Source organism: Corythoichthys intestinalis, chromosome 15 (assembly GCF_030265065.1).
Source record: "Corythoichthys intestinalis isolate RoL2023-P3 chromosome 15, ASM3026506v1, whole genome shotgun sequence".
In the NCBI taxonomy this organism is placed as follows: Eukaryota; Metazoa; Chordata; class Actinopteri; order Syngnathiformes; family Syngnathidae; genus Corythoichthys; species Corythoichthys intestinalis.
In genome coordinates this window covers 9,406,521-9,414,189 of record NC_080409.1, presented here as the reverse complement: position 1 = coordinate 9,414,189, position 7,669 = coordinate 9,406,521, and positions in this window count along the sequence as shown.

The following is a 7,669-nucleotide window of genomic DNA, read 5'->3' as shown; positions in this document are numbered from 1 at the left end:
AGGTTGCCTTCGAAAACATGACATCATCCCTGAAAGCCGAAAGAGAGCCGAGGACGGTCGAGTACATTGAAACGCCTTCTGAAAACACCCTCTCATTTCAAATAATTCATTTTCTTACCCTATGAGATCCTTTTTTTTTTTTTTTGTAACATTCAATGTTGACCTAGTCAACTGTGACTTTTGTGACGCCTATCCAGACACCAAGGGCGCAGGTTTGGTCTCAATGTTAGTAGGGCGACGATATAATACGACCCCTAGCAAAAAGTATGGAATCACCAGTCTCGGACGAGCACTCACTCAGACATGTTAATATGTAAAAATAACTCAGATAAGAAGCTTGAAAAAATAATGAATTAGTTCAAAAGTGCAAATCCTTGGCATTCAGAAACACTAAAAGAAATGAATAGAAAACCATTGCGGTGGACAGTAAATGTTATTTTTATAGAGCAAGTGCAGGGAAATAAATATAGAATCACTCCATTCTGAAGAAAAAAATATGGAATCACTCCATTTTGAGTAGAAAATACAGACACACTAAGTCAATTTCCTTTCCTTAATTGGGCCCCTGCCTCAAATTAGGTCTGCTCGTTAGTCAGCAGTTAAAAACAGCAGTTATCACACCTAGGAGGGCTGCTGGACCATGTGGATTCACAAGAATTATGGCTCCAACAAGAGAGACGTCTCTTGAGACCAAGGAGAGGATTATCAAACTTCTTGAAGAAGGTAACGCTACATGTATGGTTGTCAAAGACGTGGGCTGTTCATAGTCAGCTGTATCAAAAATCTGGACCAAGTACAAACTGCATGGCAAGGTTGTTAAAGTTAAGCCGTACTGGTAGACCGAGGAAGACATCCAAACGTCATGACAAACAACTAAAGGCCATATGTCTTGAAAACAGAAGATGCACAAAAAGACAAATGAAGAAATGGGAGGAAGCTGGAGTCGAGATACGTGACAGAACTGTGCAAAATCTCCTAACGGAAATGGGATTTTCATACAGGAAAGCTAAAAGGAAACCATCATTGACACTTAAACAGAAAAGAACAAGACTGCAAAGGGCTAAGGAGAGGCAATCATGGACTGTGAATGACTGGATGAAGGTTATTTTCAGTGATGAGTCAAGAATCTGCATTGGACAAGGTGATGATGCTGTAACTTTTGTTTGGTGCCGTTCCAGTGAGATTTACAAAGATGACTGCCTGAAGAAAACATAAAAATTCCCTCACTCCTTGATGATATGGGGCTGCATGTCAGGCAAAGGCACTTGGAAGATGACTGTGGTTAAATCTTCAATAAATGCACACGTTTACCTTAGAATTTTAGACAGCTTTTTTGTCCCTTTAATTGAAAATATGTTTGTCATTTTCCAAGATGACAATGCATCATACCACAGAGCTAAAACTGTTAAAGCATTCCTTGGAGAAAGACTGATCCAGTCAATATCATGGCCTGCAAATAGCCCAGATCTCAACCCTATTGAAAAAAAACTTGTGGTGGAAATTGGAAAAAAAAAAGGTCCACAGCAAGGCTCCGACCTGCCAGGATGATCTGGTAACTGCAATCAAAGAGATTTGGCACCAAATTGATGAAGAATAATGTTTGTCACTCATCAAGTCCATGCCTCAGAGACTGCAAGCTGTCATAAAAGCCAGAGGTGGTGCAACTAAATACTAAAAATGTGTTTTGATTCTCATTTCTTTGTTTGTTTCTCATGGTTCCATACATTTTTCCCCAGAATGGAGTGATTCTATATTTATTTCCCTGCACTTGCTTTATAAAAGTAACATTTACTGACCACCACAATGTTTTTTATTAATTTCTTTTAGTGTTTCTGAATGCCCCTCTCAATAATTTAATGTTGTTTTCCTAAAAAAGAAATAACATTACAAAAAATGCTGATATATTCACTATGAAGATGCCAGAATATTAATTTAAATCAATAATCATATAACCTGTCATTATTAACTTAAATATGATCATAAATACTTCATAGAGTAAGGTAGAGAGCCCCTTCAGTGCGTCACTATCCAATCCATTCAACTTGTTCATATAGAGAACGCCCACATCGCTGAAAAACCAGTCCATGTTCTCCCTGTAAACTAGCAAGCAGTCGGTACTACCTTTTATTTTTTCCCCCGCACGTCTTTTACCTTTGTTGTTTTGCGGTCAAAAGTTACATCCCAGCTCTAAAATAATGCTGCCACTTAGCTGCTGCTATCTAGTTAGCCTGAAATGCATTGTGAAAGTCCTAGTAAAGTTATTGTAAGTGTGCACTCTTGTTACCACTACCTTTGGGGTGACTTCCTTCTGGAGCATCAGCTGTGTTTCTCACTTTACGCAGATGAGTACAGGACCTGAGCTCATTCACGTATGATTACCATCAGTGGATAGTCATACACTAATAATAATAATCACTCCACCACCTTTATTGACCTGTAGCAGTCAGGGCAGAGGAGCAAAGAGGGTGACAGGGGAGTAATGATTAGAAAGTAAATATTATATATAGCATACATATGATTAGAAAGTGGAGAAAGCCAAGAAGATAATTATATATACAGTGCCTTGCAAAAGTATTCGGCCCCCTTGAATCTTGCAACCTTTCGCCACATTTCAGGTTTCAAACATAAAGATATGAAATTAAATTTTTTTGTCAAGAATCAACAACAAGTGGGACACAATCGTGAAGTGGAACAACATTTATTGGATAATTTAAACTTTTTTAACAAATAAAAAACTGAAAAGTGGGGCGTGCAATATTATTCGGCCCCTTTACTTTCAGTGCAGCAAACTCACTCCAGAAGTTCAGTGAGGATCTCTGAATGATCCAATGTTGTCCTAAATGACCGATGATGATAAATAGAATCCACCTGTGTGTAATCAAGTCTCCGTATAAATGCACCTGCTCTGTGATAGTCTCAGGGTTCTGTTTAAAGTGCAGAGAGCATTATGAAAACCAAGGAACACACCAGGCGGGTCCGAGATACTGTTGTGGAGAAGTTTAAAGCCGGATTTGGATACAAAAAGATTTCCCAAGCTTTAAACATCTCAAGGAGCACTGTGCAAGTCATCATATTGAAATGGAAGGAGCATCAGACCACTGCAAATCTACCAAGACCCGGCCATCCTTCCAAACTTTCTTCTTAAACAAGGAGAAAACTGATCAGAGATGCAGCCAAGACGCCCATGATCACTCTGGATGAACTGCAGAGATCTACAGCTGAGGTGGGAGAGTCTGTCCATAGGACAACAATCAGTTGTACACTGCACAAATCTGGCCTTTATGGAAGAGTGGCAAGAAGAAAGCCATTTCTCAAAGATATCCATAAAAAGTCTCGTTTAAAGTTTGCCACAAGCCACCTGGGAGACACACCAAACATGTGGAAGAAGGTGCTCTGGTCAGATGAAACCAAAATTGAACTTTTTGGCCACAATGCAAAACGATATGTTTGGCGTAAAAGCAACACAGCTCATCACCCTGAACACACCATCCCCACTGTCAAACATGGTGGTGGCAGCATCATGGTTTGGGCCTGCTTTTCTTCAGCAGGGACAGGGAAGATGGTTAAAATTGACGGGAAGATGGATGCAGCCAAATACAGGAACATTCTGGAAGAAAACCTGTTGGTATCTGCACAAGACCTGAGACTGGACTGAGATTTATCTTCCAACAGGACAATGATCCAAAACATAAAGCCAAATCTACAATGGAATGGTTCAAAAATAAACATATCCAGGTGTTAGAATGGCCAAGTCAAAGTCCAGACCTGAATCCAATCGAGAATCTGAGGAAAGAGCTGAAGACTGCTGTTCACAAACACTCTCCATCCAACCTCACTGAGCTCGAGCTGTTTTGCAAGGAAGAATGGGCAAGAATGTCAGTCTCTCGATGTGCAAAACTGATAGAAACATACCCCAAGCGACTTGCAGCTGTAATTCGAGCAAAAGGTGGCGCTATAAAGTATTAACGCAAGGGGGCCGAATAATATTGCACGCCCCACTTTTCAGTTTTTTATTTGTTAAAAAAGTTTAAATTATCCAATAAATTTTGTTCCACTTCACGATTGTGTCCCACTTGTTGCTGATTCTTGACAAAAAATTAAAATTTTATATCTTTATGTTTGAAGCCTGAAATGTGGCGAAAGGTTGCAAGGTTCAAGGGGGCCGAATACTTTTGCAAGGCACTGTAGCATACATACCCCCCCCCCCACACACACACACACACACACATACACACACACCCCTATAAATTACAGGCCAAAGGTTTGGACACAACTTCTCATTAGTGCGTTTTCTTTATTTTGACCATTTGATATGTGTTTAATAAGTTATGTAATATCTGTGATTTACAATTATTTGGGGACAAACAATTACTCTGTTGTAAGTGAAAGTCATGGCATTATATTCTATGATTAAATGTACAGTGGGGAGAACAAGTATTTGATACATAGCCAATAGGTTTTCCCATTGACTGTGTATCAAATACTTGTTCTCCCCACTGTATGTATCAATATACTGTATATAAATTATTAGTCTTTGTTAGCTGTTTGTGAAGTTTTGTGTTTGTACGCTACGTTCACTTACATCCTGTGTAACTCCTGGGGGCTAAGCCCCCCCTTTTTTTTAAATCTAGTGACGCCCCTGAATAAAACCAAACAGATTGGGTGAATAGGGGCTAAATGATCAATGCAAAATAAATCTGTATTGACCTATACAAACTGTCATATGTATTGATTCAGGTGATACACCGTACAATTCAAACCTTTGTTTTCAAAAGCTACGAAAGAAACATTTTGAAAACCTCCAGAATATTGTCTGGATTTAATGAGTGAATTTAAATTGCAATATTTTAACTTAACCTAAATTATATTAACATCCACAATAAAGACAAACTTGTTAATAATATCTTAACTATCCGTGGATGCAAAAAAATAAACATTTGTCTTAAGATTGCTCAACACTGTCTGTCTAATATATATATATATATATAACTGAAAAAAAAAACGTGTTAGTCAGGGAATAACAAAAATAAATAATAATGGAGCCTTCCTTCAGGTAAAAGACTACAGCTTTTGTCCACAAGCACAGCCAAACAAACAAAAAATGAAAGCTCATTTTGACCGGTTTAAGACCATATAAGTAAAATAAAAATGAAAATTGGGAATGGTTTAAACCTCGGTTAACTACATTTTCACAGTTTAATTAACGTTAACAGTAGAAAACATACAGGAGGACACCTCTCTAAGCAGCTTCTTACTCGAGTTTTGCAGGTTAGCAAATTCACACAGTTTAATGTTGTGGTAACTCTGATGCAGGTCGGACTTTCAGTAGCAAAATTAGTGGTGTGTTCCCCACCTCCACAACATTGATGTCTTTTTACATTACTTGCTGCTGGCCGAAAAAACTTCTAATATACCTCCTCTTCGAAGGGGACGGAGGAGGCAGCACGTTGTCAACATGTTGTATTTCTGTCGGTGCTGTGAGTGCGTGCATGTGTGTGTGTGTGGGGGGGGTGTAAACATTTGTCTTAAGACCACTTCACATTGTCTATCTAAATAAATATAACTGATTTTTTTTTGTCAGGGTATAACAAAAATAAATAAAAATGGAGCCTGCCAAAACATGACTGCTTTTTGTCCACAAGCACAGCTAAACGCAACAAAAAATGAACTTTTTACCTCGATGATGATTAATGAATGATTATCTGAAAAAATTGGCTGCATAGGCCAAAAATAAAAACATTTTTAAATAAATAATGTAGAAAATAAATAAATACATTTTACGTGCATTTGAGGTGGGGAAAAGGAACTGTACATTCAGCAAATGAAAAAAGGTAAATGTAAGTCTGAACATAATAGAAAACAATTCACTTACTAATGGTAGGGTCAATTCTATCCTTACAACATATGGGAAGACAATCTATAAATGACCTATATAACTGAACATATTAAATCATGCAAATAAGGATGCTTAAAAGTTGGTGTGGACAATTTTAGCATCCTGAAAAGTTGGTAGTGTTATGTCCCTACGCAAACCTATGCCCTTGACAGACACATTTATTTGTTTTGGGATTGTGTATATACTAATAAGATGTGGATGGAAATTTCCAGGTTTCATTTGGATGGTTTTAAGTTTACTTGGAAGAGTGTACATTTTGGTTTTTAAGATACAACACAACAATTAAAACAGAATATTTTTTAATAAAAGTTCTATATTCACAAATGTAATTATCCTGAAGTGAATCTTATTTTTTCTATTTTTCTGAAAGAAATGGAATGAATTTTTAAAATCAATTTCGTCGTGGAAAAATTATAAAGCAGTTAAAACGTTGAAATTGTTTTCCCCATTTCAGTGTCTTTAATATTGTATAGGTTTATTTATGACCCCTTGTTTTTTATATATGTCATTCTCCCCTTTATTTTCTCTGTTGTGGCTTTACAATATGAATATTTTAATATTTTTCAATTGAATTTTTAAGCATGTATGAAAAAAATAGTTACGGTATACAATATGTATTTTAAAAAAACAACAACTCATTCCTCCCCCTCCCCCCATCTCCCCTGGATGGGTGGGTGGCTGTTCATCTCAAGCTCGGCTCCTCTACCAGAGGCCTGGGAGCTTGAGGGTCCTGTGCAGTATCTTTGCTGTTCCTAGGACTGCAGTCTTTTGGACGACGATGTCTCATCTTTTTCCAAGTATCTGCTTGAGCCACTTTTCCATTGTGGGGGACACAGCCCCTAGTGCTCCTATGACCACAGGCACCACTGTTGCTTTCACCTTCAGGCTCTCTCCAACTCTTCCTTGAGCCCTTGGTATTTCTCTAGTTTCTCGTGTTCCTTTTTCCTGATATTGCCATCGTTGGGAATGGCTACATCGATCACAACGGCTGTCCTCTGCTGCTTATCCATGATCACGATGCCAGGTTGGTTGGCCACAACCATTTTATCAGTCTGTATCTGTCCGACAGGATCTTAGCCCTCATTAATTATACGTGTATAATACAAATATATATATATATATGCCATAGTAGAGAATTTTTTTTTTTTTATATTTGTTATAATATGTACCCGTAGTCTTAATCTGTCAAAACAGATTAATAATCTGTTAGTACAGATTACTAAACTGTGGGTACACATTAGTCATTCAGTAGTTTTCACAGAATATGTGTTGTGATTGTTAGTGAGAGAAGATTTTTATTAACAACACCCTTTGACGGCGCTACAGGTCCAATCCACTTTGACAGGGCGGGTTGGCAGACATCATTCGCTGCCAATTTCTCTCAGTCAAAATGGATTGGACGTCTACCGTTGTCGACGGAAGCCAAAGAGCTAACCTGTACCCAAGCCCATAAACAAAGGGGGGACAAACAGGTATGCTGTCCCGGGCCTCAGGACCAAAGGGGCCCCTGAATAAACCTTAATTTATTTTACTTTACATTCACATATTTCTTTTTTATTTAAATCATTGTCTGATTAAATATTATGTTCTACTCAATATAAACTTAAAAACTTTAACATATTAAATATTTTATATATATATATTTTTTTTCTTTTTGGGGGGTTTAGTTTTTGGGTTTTTGACTTTGCTATCAAAAAAATCTAAGCGCATCATTGTGTAAGGGCTTGATAATCGCAGGAATGTGGATGGGGCAGGCACAGTATGTCTAGTTAT